Here is a 19580-nt window from a genome sequence, read left to right as displayed (position 1 = left end):
CATAAAAGCATGAGAAAATCCCATAAAATCACAAGGAGCCTCCCAAAACCCCCAAGAAGACCCCAAAAACCACAACGAGACCCCATAAAACCTTGAGAAACTCCAAAAACCCCATGAGAAAACCCCAAACCCCCTCCAAGACACCCCAACCCCCATTTTTCATTTCCTCCCAGGGAACCTGGATCCCCTCCAGACATTTGCAGTGGCAATAGCGCTGGGGCTGCCCCGGCGCAGGGTGGAGGGTGCCCTCCAGGCCACCATGTCCCTCCTGTCGCGGTGCTTGGGGTCAGGTGAGGATGTGGCCCTGACCCTGAGGGACATCAGAGTCCTGCTGGTGGAGCGGCGCAAGGTCCGGATGAGGTTCTACCACAGCTTTTTGGAGGCAGTGACTGGGAAGAAGAACCTGCAGAAGGGAGTGTTCAAGGTGAGGGGCTTGAGGGGATGGGGGGAGGGGAGTGGGGTGGTCCTTCAAAATTCCCTCATCCATGGGGAGAAGGTCCCACCATCTTTGGGGTCCTCAAGTCTCTTGGCCATGTTGAGGAAATTCCACCATTTTTGCAATGCTTCACCACCTCCTCATCCACATGGAGAAAGTCCCAACATCCTTGAGGTCCTCTTTGGGCTTCTGAAGCGCTGAGTTCCTCATCCATGGGGAGAAGATCCCACCATCTTTGGACTCTTTGATGTTGGGTTCCTCATCCAAATCGAGGGGGTCCCATCATCTTTGGGGTCCTCGAGTCCCTTGGTCATGTTCCACATCTTTGGGCTCCTCCAACATTCCCTCATCCATGTTAAGGAGGTCCCACCATCTTTGGGGTCCTCTTTGGGCTCCTCCAACGTTGGGTTTCTCATCTTTGGGGTCTTCCATCGCTGAGGCCCTCATCCATGGTAGGAAACTCCAGCTATCTTGGGGCTCCTCCAATGCTGAGTTCCTCATGCATGATGATCCCACCATCTCTGGGGCCTTCTAATGCTGAGTTCCTCATCCCCATGGAGAAGGTCCAATCCATGGAGAAGGTCCCATCCCTGTTCTCCTCCGCTGCAGATCCCAGAGCTCCTGGACATGGTGGTGCCCCGGGAGGTCCCTGTGGCTGCCCTGACCTCGTCTGGCTCTGTCATCATCTTCCCCGAGTGTGTCTGGGGTGATCCTGGGGCTCTGGGAATGGGGGGACACCGGGGTGGGACCGGAACAGGGTCTGACCCAACCTGCTCCAGGATTCCATGGATTTAGGGGGCTGGAATTCTGCACTGGGTGGGTCTGGGGGATGGTGGATTTTGGGAAAATATGGTGGATTTGGGGAAAATGGGGGATTTGGGGAAGATATGGTAGATTTGGGGGAAAACAGGGGATTGGGGGAAAATGTGGTGGGTTTGGGCAAATGGGGTTAATTTGGGGAAACAAGGAATTTGTGGCAAATTAGATGGATTTGGGAAAATCATGGTGCGTTTGGGGAAAAAAAAACCAACCAAGTGGATTTGGGGGAAGAACATGGTGGATTTAGGGAAAATGGTGGATTTGGGGAAAAACAGTATATTAAGGAAAATGTGTTGGATTTAGAGAAGAACAAGGTGGATTTGGGGAAAATATGAAGGATTTGGGGATAAGGGGGAATTTGGGAAAAACATGGTGGCTTTGGGGAAAAACCAAGTTGATTTTGGGGGAAATGGTGGATTTGGGAAAAATGGGGTGGATTTGGGGAAAACTATGGTGGATTTCTGAGAAGTGGGGTCGATTAAGGAAAAAACAACATGGATTTGGGGAAAATGTGGTAGATTTTGGAGAAACTATGGTGGACTTGGGAAAAAACAAGGTGGATTAAGGAAAATGTGGCAAATTGAGAGGGAAATATCTTGGATTTGGGGAAAACCATGGTGATTCCAGGGTGATTCTGGGGTGATCTGGAGTTCCCTCCCCAGGTTCCAGAGGGAAATGGTCCAGGCACCACTTCCAAGGGTGCTGCTGCTCCAGAGCCTCCAGAACCTCCCCAAGGAGATCCCACAGCCCAGGCAGGAATTGGGGCCACAGATCAGGAAAGATGGGAAAGGCAGGAAAATTGGGAGAGATGGAAAAGGTAAAATTTTAAAAGATGGGGGAAAATGCAAAGAAATAGGGGAAATGCAAAAAAAGGGGAAAACAGGGATTAATTGGGATAATAAAGTAAAGGAATCAGGGGAAAGGAAAGAAATTGGGGGAAAATCAAGAAAAATTATAAAATATCAAAAAAAGGGGTAATGGCAATTTTTTGGGATAATAAAGCAAAAAAATGAGGGAAAATAAAGGAAAGGGAGAAAAATAGCAAAAAAAATTGGAAAATGGAAATTAATTGGGTTAATAAAGAAAAGAAGTGGAGGGAAAGGAAAGAAATTGTGTAAAATCAAAGAAAAGAGGGAAAACAGCAAAGAATGAAGAAAACGGGAAATTCTGGCAATAATAAAGCCAAGAAATGGGAAAAAGGAAAGAAATTGGGGAAAAATCAAGGAGCAATGAAAACAGAAAAAAATGGAGGAAAGGGCAAAGGGGGAATGAGAGTGAAAGGATAAAGAAATGAGGGAAAAAGCAAAGGAATGGGTAAAAAGTGGGAAAGAAATGGTGGAAAGCAAAGGGAAAGAGCAGAGAAACGTGTGGGAAAAGGGGAAGAAGTGTGGAAATAAAGGGAAGAAATGTGGAAATAAAGGGAAGAAATGTGGAAATAAAGGGAAGAAATGGGACAAGTGATGTCACCTCCAACATGGAGTCTCTTTCCTGGTTCCAGAGGCACTTTCTGGAATATCGGGAGCAGAGGAACAACCTGAGGAAGAGACTCTGGAAAACCAGAAAACTCAGGGGAAGAAGCAGAAAGAGAGGAAGTCAGAAATGGTGCTGGGGAAGAAGTCTGGAAAGTCAGAAACCGAATTGGGGAAAAAGAAGTTGGAAACTGAATTGGGGAGAAAGGAAAAGTTGGGAAAATCAGAAACCGAATTGGGGAGAAAGGAAAAATTGGGAAAATCAGAAACTGAATTGGGGAAAAAGAAGTTGGAAACAGAATTGGGAAGGAAGGAGAAATTGGGAATGTCAGAAACTGCATTGGGGAAAAAAGAGAAGTCAGAAAAGGCAGTATCCAAAAGGATGAAGGAAAAGCCGGAAAAGTCAGAAAAGTTGGAAACCAAGGGAAGAAAGAAGAAGTCAGAAAAGTCCCCAGACAGGTAAGGCCAAAGGCTTGGGGACAATCCAGTGTCCCCCAGCTCAGGATGACCTTTCCCACTGGATCCTTCCAGGGATCATCCTGAGATTCCAAAGGCCAGACAGCACCAGGGCTGCTCTCGGCGCCAGCGCTGGACACACACAGCCAAAACTCTGTGTGCTGGAGGAGGAAGAGGAGAAGGAGATGGGGAAGAGGTGAAGAAGAAGGAGAAATCCAAGCGGATCAGTCCTCAGGATCCCTGGATCTTCCAAACACCAGTGATCGCCGTGCTGTCAGCATCCAGCTCTGACTGCAGCATTCCTGAGGATCCTGATCCCGAGGAGCCCCCGCCCAGCCCTGTGAGGCCAAAGACAATGAGGACAAGCAACGAGAACTTCTGGCCAGTGCTGGAGGAGCCTCTGGAGTAGGTTGGAATCTCCAGGAATCTCCGGGAATCTTCGGGAGCCATCAATAAATGCCTCTGATTCAAGGCAGTTGAGGAATGACTGGGAGGAGCTTCCTTCCCTTGCGATCTGTCAGGATCTTCCGTTTTCACCCAGAATTTGCCCTTTTTGCCCCAAATCCCATCAGATCCAATCCCTAATCCCATCAGATCCAAGTCCAAATCCCAACGGATCCAATACAAAGTCCCAACAGATCCAACACCAAATCCCATCAGCCCCAACCCTGTCTTAGGGGTTGGTTCATGGTGTTCGGGGTATCCCATGGCTGTTTGTGCTGGGAATTGTCAGTTTTGCCCCCAGACCTCCTGTCAGGAGACATTGCCAGAGGTGTGAGCTCAGGAGGGACCCTGTGGGGCTGGGGCAGCCCCTTCCCTTCCCCTTCCCCTTCCCCTTCCCCTTCCCCTTCCCCTTCCCCTTCCCCTTCCCCTTCCCCTTCCCCTTCCCCTTCCCCTTCCCCTTCCCCTTCCCCTTCCGTCGAGGAGCAGCCACATGGGTGACAGAGTGAGTGTGGCTGCCCCGGGTATTGCTGCCCTGGGGTTTTCAGCTCTGCCACCAAAGCCTGCCTGCTCCTCCCTGCTCCCCTGCCGCCCGGAGCCCGGAGCCAGCGCGGGCGGTGCTGCCTGGGGCCAGGGCTGTCCCCGCCGGGTCACTTTCTGTGCCATCACCGCCTGGGAAGGTCCTGCCCCGGGACCGCAGCGCCCCCTGCTGGCCACGAGAGTCACTGCAGCGCCCCCTGCTGGCCGCGAGAGTCACTGCAGCGCCCCCTGTCGGGCTTGGCCAGAACTGCACCAAAGGGGAAAGTGAGGCCTGACGGGTGGGAAACTCCTGCATTGTTCGGTTGTTGCTGTTCTGCTCTGTTCTGTTCTGTTCTATATATGTATATATTTGCTAGTGAAGAACTGTTGCTCCTTTTCCATATATTTGCCAGGGATCTCCGATTATCACAAAGCGATAATGTGGAGGGAGGGCGTTATCTTTCCACTCCAGAAATGTTCCCACCTTCCTGGGCACACATCTGTTTTTAAACCAAGACATTAACCTACCCAGTGACCTAACACAGCCCCCTTTGATGTCACACAGCTGCCCAGTGATTTGACATAGCCTGCCTCTATGATGTCAGAGTCTGCTCTGTGATGTCACACAGTTTTCCTGTGACCTCACAGCCCACTCTGTGATGCCATTCATCTGCCCTGTGATGTAACAGCCTGCTCTGTGATGTCATACAGGTGCTCTGTGATGTCATAAAGGTGCTCTGTGATGTCATACAGGTGCCCTGTGATGTCACAGTCCATGCTATGACATCACACAGCCTGTGGGAATGCTGGAATTCTCTTCTGCTCCTGGAGAACTTGGGGTGTCTGGCTGAGCAGGAAAGGTGACCCTGAGCCAGGAGCTTTCCTTTGCTGGCATAGAAAGACCTTCCCAGCACTGTGTCCTTGGCCAGGAGGGATTGTGCCACAAGAGCTGTCCCTGCCCTGCAGGGTTTGACATGGAAAGTCGTGGTGCCATTTAGCGTAGGAATGAGAATCACTCACTGTATGCGAATTCTGATTTTATTACAAAGCCATACAGTAGATATACTTTTCAGTGTGATAAGTTCTCTCTTAGTTGTTTTCTCAGCCTTTTCACAGTTTCTCAATACAGCTTGTTATTCTTCCCAGGGGAGAGAAGGAATCTGCTGATCTGCTTCAGATCCTGTGCTGATCAATACTTTTCTGCATCCTTTCAGGTTCTTTGGTTTCTCATGGGATCATGGGGGCCTCTTCCTCTGCAACCCCACATCTGCCCCTTCTGTTTTTACTGAGGTTGTGGATAAAGCTAAGGAAACCATGACTTGTTTTGGTTTACTTTTAACATTTTTAACTGTTTGTAACTGTTTTGAAAAGGACAAGACAGAGAATTAAAAAGGCTATTATTGCCAAACAACCTGTCCAATGAAAACCCAAACTCGTAAGTTTATTCCAGTGAACTGTGAAAAACGAGGTTCACTCTCCTGTTAGGATTAAAAAGGTTTAATAAAAGACAATAGGGGACAGATAAAAGCAAAAGGTCAGCGCTGGGTGCTTTGGCATTCAGCCAGAAAAGCACCCCTGGAATGGACAGAGACACCCTTTCCATACCCTTCAGCCTAATGCATATTCATAAACAGTTACACATATTCCTATTTCTCTCCAAACTCTTTTGCACGTTCTGGGAACTGATCCGCCTCCTGGCAGCATGCGCAGTCGTCTGTCACTGATCTGTTCTCACTCCCAGATTGTGGTTCCTGCAGCGCCAGGAGCTGATAGTTGCAGTGTCAGAGGCAGGGTCCGGCCGGGGGATGGGATCCAGTTCAAGCAGACACTTCAAGCATTCGAATCCAACCAGAACAGCTATTTTACTGCTATTAAACTCAGCTGGTACTAGAAAGAAAGACCTTAGTCATCATTGCACAGCAACTTTTCCCAGCCAGGCTACCTCTGTAAGAAAAGAATTCAAACAATCCACAGAGTATCCATTGGGATCTTTGCGAAAAGCCAACATGATGACATGGATTGATCACAGGGACATTGGGGACACTGGGGACATTGGGGATGTTGGGGACATTAATGGGACATTGGGGACACATTGGGGGATTTGGGGACATTAGGGACGTTGGGGGAAATTTGGGATAACATTGGGGGAATTTTGGGAGTTAAATGGGAAAATTTGGGGGAAATTTTGGGGAAAAATTTGGGAGAAGTGGCAGAAATTTTGGGGAAGTTTGAGGGGAAAATTTTGGAGGAAATTGGGGAAATTTTGGGGAAGTTTTGGGGCAAATTGGGGGAAACTGGGGAAATTTTGGGTGAGTTTGGGGAAATTTTTGGGAAGTTTGGAGGGAAATTTTGGGGAAAATTGGGGAATGTTTGGGATGTTTTTAAAGAAAATTGGGGGAAATTTTGGGGGAAATTTTGGGGAATTTGAAAGATTTTGGGAAAATTTGAGAAATTTGGGGGAAAATTTTGGGGAATTTGGGAAATTGGGGAAATTTTGGGGAAGTTTGGGGGAAATTTGGGGGAAATTAGGGGAGAATGGGGAAATTTGGTTGGGGAAAATTTGGGGAAGTTTGGGGGAAATTTTGGGAAAATTTGGGGAAATTGGGAATTTTTGGGGAAATTTTGGGGAAAATTTGGGGAAATTATTTGGGGAAGTTTGGGGAAAATTTGGTGGGGGGAAATTTGGGGAAAATTGGGGGAAATTGGGGAATTTTGGGGAAATTTGGGGGAAATGGGGTGGTTGCTTGGGGAAATTGGTGGGAAATTGGGAGGGGGGAATTTTGGGGGAAATTTTGGGGAGATTTCAGGGAAGTTTGGGGGAAATTTTGGGAAAATTGGGGAGATTTTGGGGAATTGGGGGAAAATATTGGGGAAGTTTGGGAGAAAATTTTGGGGAAAAAATTGGGAAAATTGGGGAAATTGAGGGGGAAGTTCAGAGAAAAAATTTGGGAAAATTTGAGAGAAATTGGGGAATTTGGGGGAAGTTTGGGGGGAAATTTTGGGTGAAAATTTTGGGAAAATTTGAGGGAAATTGTGGAAATTTTTGAGAAATTTTGGAGAAATTTTGGGGAAGTGTGGGGAGAAATTTTGGGTGAAAATTTTGGGAAAATTTGAGGGAAATTGGGGAAATTTTGGGGAAATTTGGGGGAAAATTTCAGAGAGAAATTGGAAGAAACTGGGAAAATTGCTGGGAAAATTTGGGGGAAATTTTGGGGAAATTTGGGGAAATTTTGGGGAAATTTGGGGAAATTGGGGAAAAATGGGGAAAGTTTGGGGATTTTTTAAAGAAAATTCTGGGAAATTTTGGGGAAATTTGGGAAATTTTAGGGAAGTTTGGGGGAAAATTTGGGGAATTTGGAGGGAAATTTTGGGGAAGTTTGGGAGAAAACTTTGGAAAAAATTGGGAAAGTTTGGGGGAATTTTGAAGGGGAATTTTGTTTGGAAGTGGGAAATTTGGGGAAAATTTGGGGGAAATTTGGGGGAAAATTTGGGGGAAATGGGAAAAATGCAAATAGAATGGAAAGGAGGAAAATTTGGGGAATTTTGGGGGAAATGGGAAAAATTGGGGGAAAATGGAGGAAAATGGGGAAAATTGAAATTGGAATAAAAGGAAAATTTGGGGAAAAACTGGGGGAAATGGGAAAAATGGAAAAATGGGAAATAAATGTGGAAATTGGGGGGAAATGGGGAAAATTGGGGAAAATTCAGGAAAATTGGTGAAATTTGGGGGAAAAAGGGAACTAAATTGGGGGAAATGGGGAAATAGAGGAAAATGGGAAAAATTTGGGGAAATTGGGGGTAAAATGAGAATAAATTAGGGAAAAATTGGGAAAATTTGGGGGAAATGGAGTGGGGAAAATGGGGATAAATTGGGAAAATTTGGGTGGAAATTGGGGAGTTTTGGGGGGAAAGGGGACATTTGGGGACATTGAGGGTGTTGGGGACACTTTGGTGTCACTTTGATGGAACTTTGGTGCCATTTGGTGACAATTTGGTCCCATTTGGTGACTTCTAGTGGCATTTGGTGACAATTTGGTGCCATTTGGTGTCATTTAGTGTCCCTTTAGTGCCACTTGGTGCCATTTCGGTGCCATTTGATGTCACTTGGTGCCACTTTTTGCCACTTTGGTGCCACTTGATGTCCCTTTAGTGCCACTTTGGTGCCATTTGATGCCATTTAGTGTCACTTTAGTGACTTTTAGTGACATTTAGTGCCACTCTGGTGCCATTTAATGCCTTTTTTAGTCACTTTGGTGCCATTTAGTGTCACTTTGGTGCCATCTGGTGGCATCTAGTGTCACTTTAATGCCATTTAGTGCCATTTAATGCCATTTAGTGCCATTTCCGTGCCATTCAGTGTCACTTTGGTCCCATTTAGTGCCATTTAGTGCCATTTTTTGCCACTTTGCTGCCCTTTAGTGATATTTAGTGCCACTTTGGTGCCATTTAGTGTCACTTTAATGCCACTTAGTGCCATTTGGTGTCACTTGATGACCCCTGGTGTCACTCTGGTGCCATTCAGTGTCACTTTAGTGCCATTCTTTGTCACTTTGGTCCCATTTGATGTCACTTTGATGTCATTTGGTGTCATTTTAGTGCCATTTAGTGCCACTTTGGTGCCATTTAATAACTCCTGGTGTCACTTTAGTGCCATTTAGTGTAACTTCAGTGCCATTTAGTGCCACTTTAATACCATTTAGTGCCATTTGAGGCCATTTAGTGTCACTCTGTGCTAATTAGTGCTAATTTGGTGTCATTTGATGTCACTTTGGTGTCACTTTTTGCCATTTTAGTGCCACTTAGTGCCATTTTTACCACTTTGGTCCCATTTGGTGCAATTTAGTGTCACTCCAGTGCCATTTAATGTCACTTTGGTCCCATTTGGGGCCATTTTTTGCTACTTTTACCCCGGTTTTTGTCACTTGAATGCCATTTAAAAAAAAATTAATGCATTTTTATTGGTTCAATGCCACTTTGTCCCACTTTGGTGCCATTTAGTGTCATTTTAGTCCCATTTGGTGCCATTTTTTGTCACTTTAATGCAGTTTTTTGTCATTTCAATGCCATTTTTCCCCATTTTTGTCCCATTTTGATGTCACCTGCTGTCTCCTCACTGACCTGCAGCAATCCGTTCTGCAGTCATTGTCACCTGTGCTGGTCGGTGATGTCACTGTGAGCCCAGGGGCTGCTTGGTGTCATTTAGTGCCATTTGGTGTCACTCAGGTGCCATTTAGTGTCACTTTGGTCCCATTTAGTGCCATTTAGTGCCACTTTGACACCATTTAGTGCCATTTGATGTCACTTCGGTGCCATTTAGTGTCACTTTGGCTCCATCTGGTGCCATCTAGTGTCACTTTAATGCCATTTAGAGCCACTTGGTGCCATTTAGTGCCACTTAATGTCACTTTGTGCCACTTTAGTGCCATTTAATGTCACTTTAGTGTAATTTTTTGCCATTTGTTGCCATTTAGTGCCACTTTGGTGCCATTTAGTGTCACTGTGGTGTCATTTAGTGCCATTTAGTGCCATTTACGGCCATTTGGTGTAACTTCAATGCCATTTGGTGCCATTTTGATGCCATTTGGTGCCATTTTTTGTCACTTTAACACTGTTTTCCTCCACTTTGGTGCCATTTTGATGCCACCTGATGCTACCCTGATGCCACCCTGATGTCACCCTGTCCCCTCTCAGTGACCTACAGCAATCCATTCCACTGCAATTGTCACCCGCGCTGATCGCTGATGATGTCACTCTGATGACGTCACTGATGTCACTCTGAAGACATGACTCTGATGACGTCACCCTGTCCCGTCAGTGACCTGTGCAGCAATCTGTTCTGCTGCAATTGTCACCTGCGCTGGTCGCTGATGTCACTGTGTGCCCAGGGGCTCTTTGGTGTTGTTGGAACACATATCAGGTTAAACATTTTGTATAACTTTAGTCAAAGGTTTTGTTTGTCTTTACCCTGGAAAAGGAATTTTAGGTTTCTTTCAGGACATTGTTCTACCAGATGAGGTCTGGTGAACTCAGCATATCAACAGATTGGGAGTGACCCCAGAGATAACCAGAGAGATAAAGACTATGAACAGAACATCCTCTGGGACATTGTGGTTATCAACAGGACATGGTGGATATCACAAACAGCTACCCCAGAGCACCTCCAGCAGGGCTGAAGACATCCTGGCCCAGAAAAAGGACTGATGAGAAAAACTGAAGAATGAAGAATCTAATTAGCATCAGAGGTGAGGTGATTCGGATCCAATGGGAAACTGAATACTGGGGGTTTGCTCAACTTTAGACCAATGAACACTGACCCAATGCTTTCCTATGTATTTTTACTGCATAAAATATCTGAAAAATCGAGTAAAAGATATGTATCCTGGAATGATTCTCTCTGCACACCCGGGCTGTGTGTGGATGAGATGATTTCTGTAGTACATCCTGGCCAGAACAACATCCTGGCCAGATAATAAAGTAATGCCTTGACTCTCTAACATTAAAATGTTGTTGGAGGTTTTTTGTATTTTTTTTCCCGCAGATTCAGTGACAGCTCCAGTCAACATGTCTGATCCCCTTGAAGGAACCTCTAACACGAATGCCCACCATGGTAAGAGGGGCCCTGCCTCTAGCCAGTAGAGGCCAGGGAAAACCGAATTTTTTGGACAGTGTGGATTCGGTGGCCTGGCACATCAGAGCCACAAGAATACGAGGCTTTAGTTGACACTGGTGCACAATGCACGATAATCCCATCGCGACATGTGGGGACAGAACCTATTTCTATTTCTGGTGTTACAGGAGGATCACAAAACTTGACCCTGGTGAAAGCTGAGGTGAGCCTGACTGGAAGAGAGTGGAAAGAACATTCCATTGTGACTGGCCCAGAGGCTCCATGTATTTTGGGTATAGACTTTCTCCGAAATGGATATTTCAAAGACCCAAAGGGACTCAAGTGGGCATTTGGGATAGCTGCTGTGGAGACAGAGGGCATTAAGCAATTGAACACCTTGCCTGGACTGTCAGAGAACCCATCTGCAGTAGGACTCCTGAAAGGGGAAGAGCAACAAGTACCGATTGCAACCTCGATTGTGCACCGCCGACAGTACCGGACAACTCGTGATGCTGTGATTCCCATTCACAAACTAATCCGTGAGCTGGAGAGCCAAGGGGTGGTCAGCAGGACCCATTCATCCTTTAACAGCCCCATCTGGCCTGTGCGCAAATCTGACGGAGAATGGAGATTGACTGTGGACTATCGTGCCTTGAATGAGGTGACTCCACCTCTGAGTGCTGCTGTGCCAGACATGCTGGAGCTCCAGTATGAGCTAGAGTCCAAGGCAGCAAAGTGGTATGCTACTATTGACATTGCAAATGCATTTTTCTGCATTCCTCTGGCAGCAGAGTGCAGACCTCAGTTTGCTTTCACCTGGAGGGGCGTGCAGTATACCTGGAACCGACTGCCCCAGGGGTAGAAGCACAGTCCCACCATCTGCCATGGACTGATCCAGGCTGCTCTGGAAAAGGGTGAGGCTCCGGAACATCTGCAGTACATCGACGACATCATTGTGTGGGGGAACACAGCAGAAGAAGTATTTGAGAAAGGAAAGGAAATCATCCAGATTCTCCTGGAAGCCGGTTTCGCTATAAAAAAGAGCAAAGTCAAAGGGCCTGCCAAAGAGATCCAGTTCCTAGGAGTGAAGTGGCAAGATGGACGGCGTCTGATTCCTACTGAGGTTATCAATAAAATCACCCCAATGTCCCCCCCAACCAACAAGAAGGAGACACAAGCTTTCCTGGGAGCTATAGGCTTTTGGAGAACGCACATTCCTGAGTATAGCCAAATTGTGAGCCCTCTCTACCTGGTGACACGCAAGAAGAACGATTTCCACTGGGGCCCTGAACAGCAACAAGCCTTTGCTCAGATCAAGCAGGAGATTGCTCATGCAGTAGCCCTTGGCCCAGTCAGGACAGGGCCAGAAGTAAAGAATGTGCTTTACTCTGCAGCTGGGAGCCATGGTCTGTCCTGGAGCCTTTGGCAGAAGGTGCCTGGTGAGACTCGAGGCCGACCACTGGGATTCTGGAGCCGAAGTTACAGAGGGTCCGAAGCCAACTACACCCCAACAGAGAAAGAAATCCTAGCAGCATACGAAGGAGTCCAAGCTGCCTCAGAGGTAATTGGCACAGAAGCAAAACTCCTCCTGGCACCTCGACTACCGGTGCTGGGGTGGATGTTTAAAGCAGAGGTTCCTTCTACTCACCGTGCCACCAATGGCACATGGAGCAAATGGATTGCCTTTTTCACACAGCGCGCCCATATGGGAAATCTGAGTCGCCCTGGGATTTTGGAAATAATTACAAATTGGCCTGAAGGTGAAGATTTTAGTCTGATTGAGGAAGAGGAGCTGGAACAAGTGACTCGTGCAGAGGAAGCTCCACCATACAACCAACTGCCAGCAGACGAAACACGCTATGCTCTTTTCACTGATGGTTCCTGTCGTCTTGTCGGGACAAAACGGAAATGGAAAGCAGCTGTGTGGAGCTCCACACGATGGGTTGCAGAAGTTAGGGAAGAAGAGGGTGGATAGAGCCAATTCGCTGAGCTCAAAGCCGTTCAGTTAGCCCTGGATATTGCTGAAAGAGAGAAATGGCCAAAGCTCTACCTCTATACCGATTCATGGATGGTAGTTAAAGCTCTATGGGGTTGGCTGGAAAAGTGGAAGAAGGCTGGTTGGCAGCGTAGGGGAAAACCAATTTGGGCAGCTGAAGTGTTGAAAGACATCGCTAGCCGGGCAGAGAGACTACCTGTGAAGGTCTGCCATGTAGATGCCCATGTCCCCAAGAGCTGAGCCAGTGAGGAGCACCGAAACAATGAACAGGTAGATCAGGCTGCAAAGATAAAGGTGTCCCAGGTAGACTTGGATTGGCAGCATAAGGGAGATGTATTCCTAGCTTGATGAGTCCGTGATGCCTCAGGCCATCAGGGCAGAGATGCCACCTATAAGTGGGCACGAGACTGAGGGGTGGATCTAACCATGGACAGCATCTCTCAAGTTATCCATGACTGTGAAACGTGTGCTGCCATCAAGCAAGCTAAGTGGGTGAAACCCCTGTGGTATGGTGGAAGGTGGTCTAAATATAAGTATGGAGAGGCCTGGCAGATTGATTATATCACACTGCCTCAAACCCGCCATGGCAAGCGCTACGTGCTGACAATGGTAGAAGCCACCACGGGGTGGCTGGAAACCTACCCTGTGCCTCACGCCACTGCCCGTAACACCATCCTGGGCCTTGAAAATCAAGTCCTGTGGAGGCATGGTACCCCTGAGAGAATTGAATCAGACAACGGGACTCATTTTAAAAATAGCCTCATAAACAACTGGGCTAGAGACCATGGCATTGAGTGGGTGTACCACATTCCCTATCATGCACCAGCCACTGGCAAAGTGGAACGGTATAATGGACTGCTAAAAACCACCCTAAAGGCATTGGGTGGGGGAACTTACAAGAATTGGGAGCGACATTTAGCAGAGGCCACCTGGTTAGTCAATACCCGAGGCTCGATCAACCGAGCAGGTCCTGCGCAATCTGAGCTTCTACATACAGTGGATGGAGATAAGGTCCCAGCAGTACATGCCAGAGGCTTGTTAGGGAAAACTGTCTGGATTGATTCTGCCTCACATAAAGACAAACCCATCCGTGGGGTTGTCTTTGCTCAGGGACCAGGGTGTACTTGGTGGATAATGCAGGAAGATGGAAAAACACGATGTGTCCCTCAGGGAAATTTAATTTTGGGTGAAGGCCACATGTAAGGTTGGGATGGCAACATACCACCGTTTACTGAATGACATTATTTGTACATAGTTATGTGTATATATGTATATGTGTATATATGTATATATGTATATGTGTATATATGTATATATGTATATATGTATATATGTATATGTGTATGTATGTATATATGGATATATATATGTGTGTGTTTAGAGTTGAAAGATGTTAGGGTGGAATAAGGGGTGGAATGTCTCGGATTGATGTTATGATAATCCTTTATCCCCTATCGTTGGCTTATATGCTCAAGAAAATGTGTAGTTCAGTCGCTTTAACTACATTCATGCTGCAGAGAGAAACGCAGGTTGTTTTGAAAACTTCTCCCCCAAGCCTCGCTTCAGGGGAGGATTCTTGGCTCGGAAGAGACTGCGTGCTGGATGGCAGTCGAAGTGAGCTTTGTTCCGTGGGTTTTTTTTTTTCTTTTCTTTTTCTTTTTCTTTTTTTTTTCCTCATTTGGACCCCTTTTCTTCAATCTGCTTTGTTGGCCGAAGACCCAAGGGAGCCAGAGGACAGCAGAGCTCTCTAGGGAGCTCCACCCGGCCCTGGAGGGGCAAGGAGGAGAGGGGCTGCGTCTGAGAAAAGGACTTTTTAGTCAGGTTTAATAACTCCTTTTCACCTTGGTTTTCCCCTTCCCCTGTGCCTTGCAGGGCACTCTGCATGGTTTTGTTAAATAAATAGTTTTTTTCTTCACTTCCATCTAAGAGGTTCTGTTGTGGGTGGGGGAGGGAGTGTCAGGGCCCTTCGCTCTCGGAGGAGAGAGAGTTTTATCATTAATCCAGGACAGGCATGTACAGAGTGTTTCCTGCTGGTGGCCACATCCCATGCCCAGCACTGGGCTGTGCCAGCCCTGCTCTCTGCAGGACTCATGGACTGGAAGGGTTGTCTGCAGCAAACATTGCACCATGGCTCAGGGGAGTTCTGTCATCTACAGTCACCATTTCCTTCTTGTTCTGACACTTCTGACACTTTTGGTAGCTCCAACACACTACACCAGTTCTTCTGTGCTCATTCCCCAGTGCTGGAACCTTCCTGCAGTGACACCATGACACTCTTGCTCTTTGCTTTCCAAACCTGCTTTTTAGATTCAGTCTTCCTCTCTCGTGTTCCCAGGAGCATCCTGTGTGTGCTGCAGAGCTGCCATCCTGGGGCAGCTCCTGCCCAGCCTGGCCAGGCACAAGGTCTCTACCCCTGCTCCTCTCACCTCACCAGTGCCTCTCTTTCCTGCAGCATCCTCAGCCTTGCCCAGCACAGCACTAGTTAGACACTTTGACACAGCCCTTTCCTCCATCATCCTCATGCTCAACCCCCTCAGCCACAGCCTGATGGGCAGAAACATCCAGGGCAGGGAGGCTCCAGGGAAAATGCTCAGGGCAGCCATGGACTGCCCAGAGAGACCATTGGAGCTGGGGACTGTGGAGAGAAATCACAGCTGCTGTGCTATGCTCTGGGCACTGACCTGGGACTGTGGGATATGGGAAAGGCCTTTGGTGTCAGGGATGTCAGGAAGGTTTGGGAGAGTCATTGTGAGACCTCTCCCAAACACCTTGGAAAGGCCAGAGCCATCCCAGAGGGTCCTGGGCACTTGGAAAAGGCAGACATGGAACCAATCCCCAAACAGGGCAGGAAGGGCATTGGGAGAGTCACAGACTGGTCAGGCTCAGCAGGGAAGGGGATGTGGCAAATCCTCCTGCAGCCATTCCAGGCACTGAAGGACAAAGCAGGGATTGCAGAACCCACGTGGGAAGGCAAAGAAGGGGATGTTGTGTGCCCAGACTTCAGCCAGGCCTGTGACATGTCTGCCAAGAGAGGCTGAACCCTCCCCTAGAGCAGAGGATGTGATTTTCCTTCCCCTCCTCCCTCCGAATTATTTAATTTTATAAATCAAGGGCTTTCAGGCAAAGGTATGGGAAAAAGGAGTATCAGTTCTTTACTAGTATCTATAAACAAACAATAACAATAATAGCAAACCACAACTAGAACCAGAAAACCAAACAGCAGATAACGTGAGCTGCTGAACTTTCTCCCGTGTGGTGTAATCACGGTTGCAAGCAGCAGGGGTGCTGTTGAGCTCCCAGCCGGCCAGGGCAGGTGCGATGACTCCCGAGCGGCTGCAGGTGGCGCTGTGGCGCAGGGTCAGGTCACCGTCGGGCAGCTGCAATGGCGGATGGGCTGAGAAACACGCAGCGCAGCAGGAACAGCTCAGGGCAGCGAGGGAACAGGGCAGCAGGAACGGGCGCTCTCTCTCTCTCTCCGGCCAGCGAGAATCTCCACAGTCACAGCAGACGCCACGGTCTCGCGCGGCAGAGGGCGGGGGCAGGCAGCAGAGGCAGCCGGACTCTCTCCCGGCAGCAGCTGCGAGGGAACGCAGCCTGGGGGGGGGGGGGGAGAAACGTGCCCCTCCCCGTGAGGAGAAAAGTTGAATCAAAGCTCACCCAGCCAGGAGGGAAGAGAAGCAGGGCACAGTTGGATCTCCTCTGGTAGCAGCTGGAAAGCCAGGAGGCAGCAGCCTCTCCCCTCAGCGTCCGAACCACGAGAGAGAGTGTTCCCCAGCAGGCTCTCCCTTACCTAGCCCTGCCCAAAACCTAGCCATTGTCTTTTACAAAAGGCTTGATCACTCTGAACATCGGACCATTTGTTACCTGGCAACAAGAATGGGAAGAAATTCTCAACCCCCAACATAATCCACCCCGAATTTTTTCCCATTCCAACACGTTACATTGAGCTTAAACATTCAGATTATATACACACATGCATTACTCTAATTATATACATATATACATACAGATATGGATACACGCACAGTGTTATGGACAATTCAACCCCAACTAAGGTCTCCCTGAGGTATGCATCGTACTTCTCCATCCTTTTGCATCACCCGCCAGATACACCCTGGACCCTGAGCGAAAACAACCCCACGGGTGGGTCTGTCTTTGCCTGAGGTAGAATCAATCCAAACAGTTTTCCCTAGCATGCCTCTCATGTGTACCACTGGAACTTTATCCCCGTCTGCTGTTTGCAGGGGTTTAGATTGAGCAGGGCCAGCTCGGTTGGTGGAACCTCGGGTGTTAACTAGTCAGGTGGCCTTGGCTAAATGTTGTTCCCAACCTTTAAAAGTCCCCCCGCCTAAAGCTTTCAAGGTGGTTTTTAGCAGACCATTGCATCGCTCCACTTTGCCAGCAGCAGGTGCATGATAAGGAATGTGGTACACCCACTCAATGCCATGTTCCCTAGCCCAGGTGTTTATGAGGCTATTTTTAAAATGAGTTCCATTATCTGACTCAATTCTCTCAGGGGTACCATGCCTCCACAGGACTTGGTTTTCAAGGCCCAGGATGGTGTTACGGGCAGTGGCGTGAGGCACAGGGTAGGTTTCCAGCCACCCCGTGGTGGCTTCTACCATTGTGAGCACGTAGCGCTTGCCATGGCGGGTTTGAGGCAGTGTGATGTAATCAATCTGCCAGGCCTCTCCATACTTATATTTAGACCACCTTCCACCATACCACAGGGGTTTCACCCGCTTGGCTTGCTTGATGGCAGAACACGTCTGACAATTATGGATTACCTGGGAGATACAGTCCATGGTTAGATCCACCCCTTGGTCTCGTGCCCACTTGTAGGTGGCATCTCTGCCCTGATGGCCTGAGGCATCATGGGCCCATCGAGCTAGGAACAGCTCCCCCTTGTGCTGCCAATCCAAATCTAATTGTGACACTTTTATCTTTGCAGCTTTATCCACCTGTTCGTTGTTTTGGTGTTCCTCATTAGCTCGGCTCTTGGGGACATGGGCATCTACATGACGGACTTTCACAGGTAGTTTCTCCACCCTAGTGGCAATGTCCCGCCATTCATCAGCAGCCCAGATTGGTCTTCCTCTACGCTGCCAGCTGGCTTTCTTCCACCTTTCCAACCAACCCCATAGAGCATTGGCTACCATCCATGAATCAGTGTAGAGGTAAAGCTTTGGCCACTTCTCTCTTTCAGCGATGTCCAGGGCCAGCTGAACGGCTTTGAGTTCAGCAAGTTGACTCGATCCCCCCTCTCCTTCTGTAGCCTCTGCGACCCGTCGTGTGGGGCTCCATACAGCTGCTTTCCACTTCCTATTTGCCCCCATAATACGACAGGAACCATCAGTGAACAGAGCGTAGCGTGTTTCATCTTGTGGCAGTTGGTTGTAAGGTGGAGCTTCCTCTGCGCGAGTCACTTGTTCCTGCTCCTCTTCATCCGTGAGGCCAAAGTCTTCACCTTCGGGCCAATTTGTAATTATTTCTAAGATCCCAGGGCGATTCGGGTTTCCAATACGGGCGCGCTGTGTGATGAGAGCAATCCATTTGCTCCACGTGGCATCGGTGGCATGGTGGGTTGAGGGAACCTTTCCCTTGAACATCCACCCCAGCACTGGCAGTCGGGGTGCAAGGAGAAGTTGGGCTTCCGTGCCAATTACCTCTGAGGCGTCTTGGACTCCTTCATAGGCTGCTAGGATTTCCTTCTCGGTGGGAGTATAGTTGGCTTCGGACCCTCTGTAACTTCGGCTCCAGAATCCCAGTGGTCGTCCTCGAGTCTCGCCAGTCACCTTCTGCCACAGGCTCCAGGACAGACCATTTCCCCCGGCTGCAGAGTAGAGCACACTCTTCACCTCTGGTCCTGTCCTGACTGGGCCAAGGGCTACTGCATGAGCGATCTCCTGCTTGATCTGAGCAAAGGCTTGTTGCTGTTCAGGGCCCCAGTGGAAATCGTTCTTCTTGCGTGTCACCAGGTAGAGAGGACTTACAATTTGGCTGTACTCGGGGATATGCATCCTCCAGAAACCTATGGCGCCTAGGAAGGCTTGTGTCTCCTTCTTGTTGGTTGGTGGGGACATCGCTGTGATCTTGTTGATGACTTCGGTAGGAATCTGACGTCGGCCATCTTGCCACTTCACTCCTAGGAACTGGATCTCTTGGGCAGGTCCTTTGATTTTGCTCTTCTTGATGGCGAAGCCAGCTTCCAGGAGAATTTGGATGATTTTCTCTCCTTTCTCAAACACTTCTTCCGCTGTGCTCCCCCACACAATGATGTCGTCGATGTACTGCAGATGTTCCGGAGCCTCACCCTTTTCCAGAGCAGCCTGGATCAGTCCATGGCAGATGGTGGGACTGTGCTTCCACCCCTGGGGCAGTCGGTTCCAGGTATACTGCACGCCCCTCCAGGTGAAAGCAAACTGAGGTCTGCACTCTGTTGCCAGAGGAATGGAGAAAAATGCATTTGCAATGTCAATAGTGGCATACCACTTTGATGCCTTGGACTCTAGCTCATCCTGGAGCTCCAGCATGTCCGGCACAGCAGCACTCAGAGGTGGAGTCACCTCATTCAAGGCACGATAGTCCACAGTCAATCTCCATTCTCCATCAGATTTGCGCACAGGCCAGATGGGGCTGTTAAAGGATGAGTGGGCCTTGCTGACCACCCCTTGGCTCTCCAGCTCACGGATCATCTTGTGGATGGGAACCACAGCATCTCGATTAGTCCTGTATTGCCGGCGGTGCACTGTCGAGGTGGCAATTGGTACTTTTTGGTCCTCCACCTTCAAAAGTCCGACTGCAGAAGGGTTCTCTGATAGTCCAGGCAAGGTGTTC

The 19580-nt window shown here is 48.5% G+C and overlaps 1 protein-coding gene and 1 long non-coding RNA gene across 2 annotated transcripts in view; both read left to right on the top strand.

Annotated features, from left to right (window-relative positions):
- LOC146421984 (olfactory receptor 14A16-like) overlaps positions 1-19580 on the top strand; it is a 468355-nt gene that overhangs the window by 181133 nt on the left and 267642 nt on the right. The gene's annotated exons all lie outside the window — the stretch shown is intronic.
- LOC146421992 (uncharacterized) lies at positions 1938-3635 on the top strand. Its single transcript, XR_014848425.1, has 3 exons — positions 1938-2072; positions 2754-3183; positions 3256-3635. It is a non-coding gene; the product is annotated as an uncharacterized LOC146421992 (long non-coding RNA).

Source organism: Lichenostomus cassidix, unplaced genomic scaffold, assembly GCF_008360975.1.
Source record: "Lichenostomus cassidix isolate B80296 unplaced genomic scaffold, HeHo_3.0 HiC_scaffold_46, whole genome shotgun sequence".
NCBI lineage: Eukaryota > Metazoa > Chordata > Aves > Passeriformes > Meliphagidae > Lichenostomus > Lichenostomus cassidix.
The sequence above is the reverse complement of the archived record's forward strand: the minus strand, read 5'-3'. Positions and strand labels throughout refer to the sequence as shown.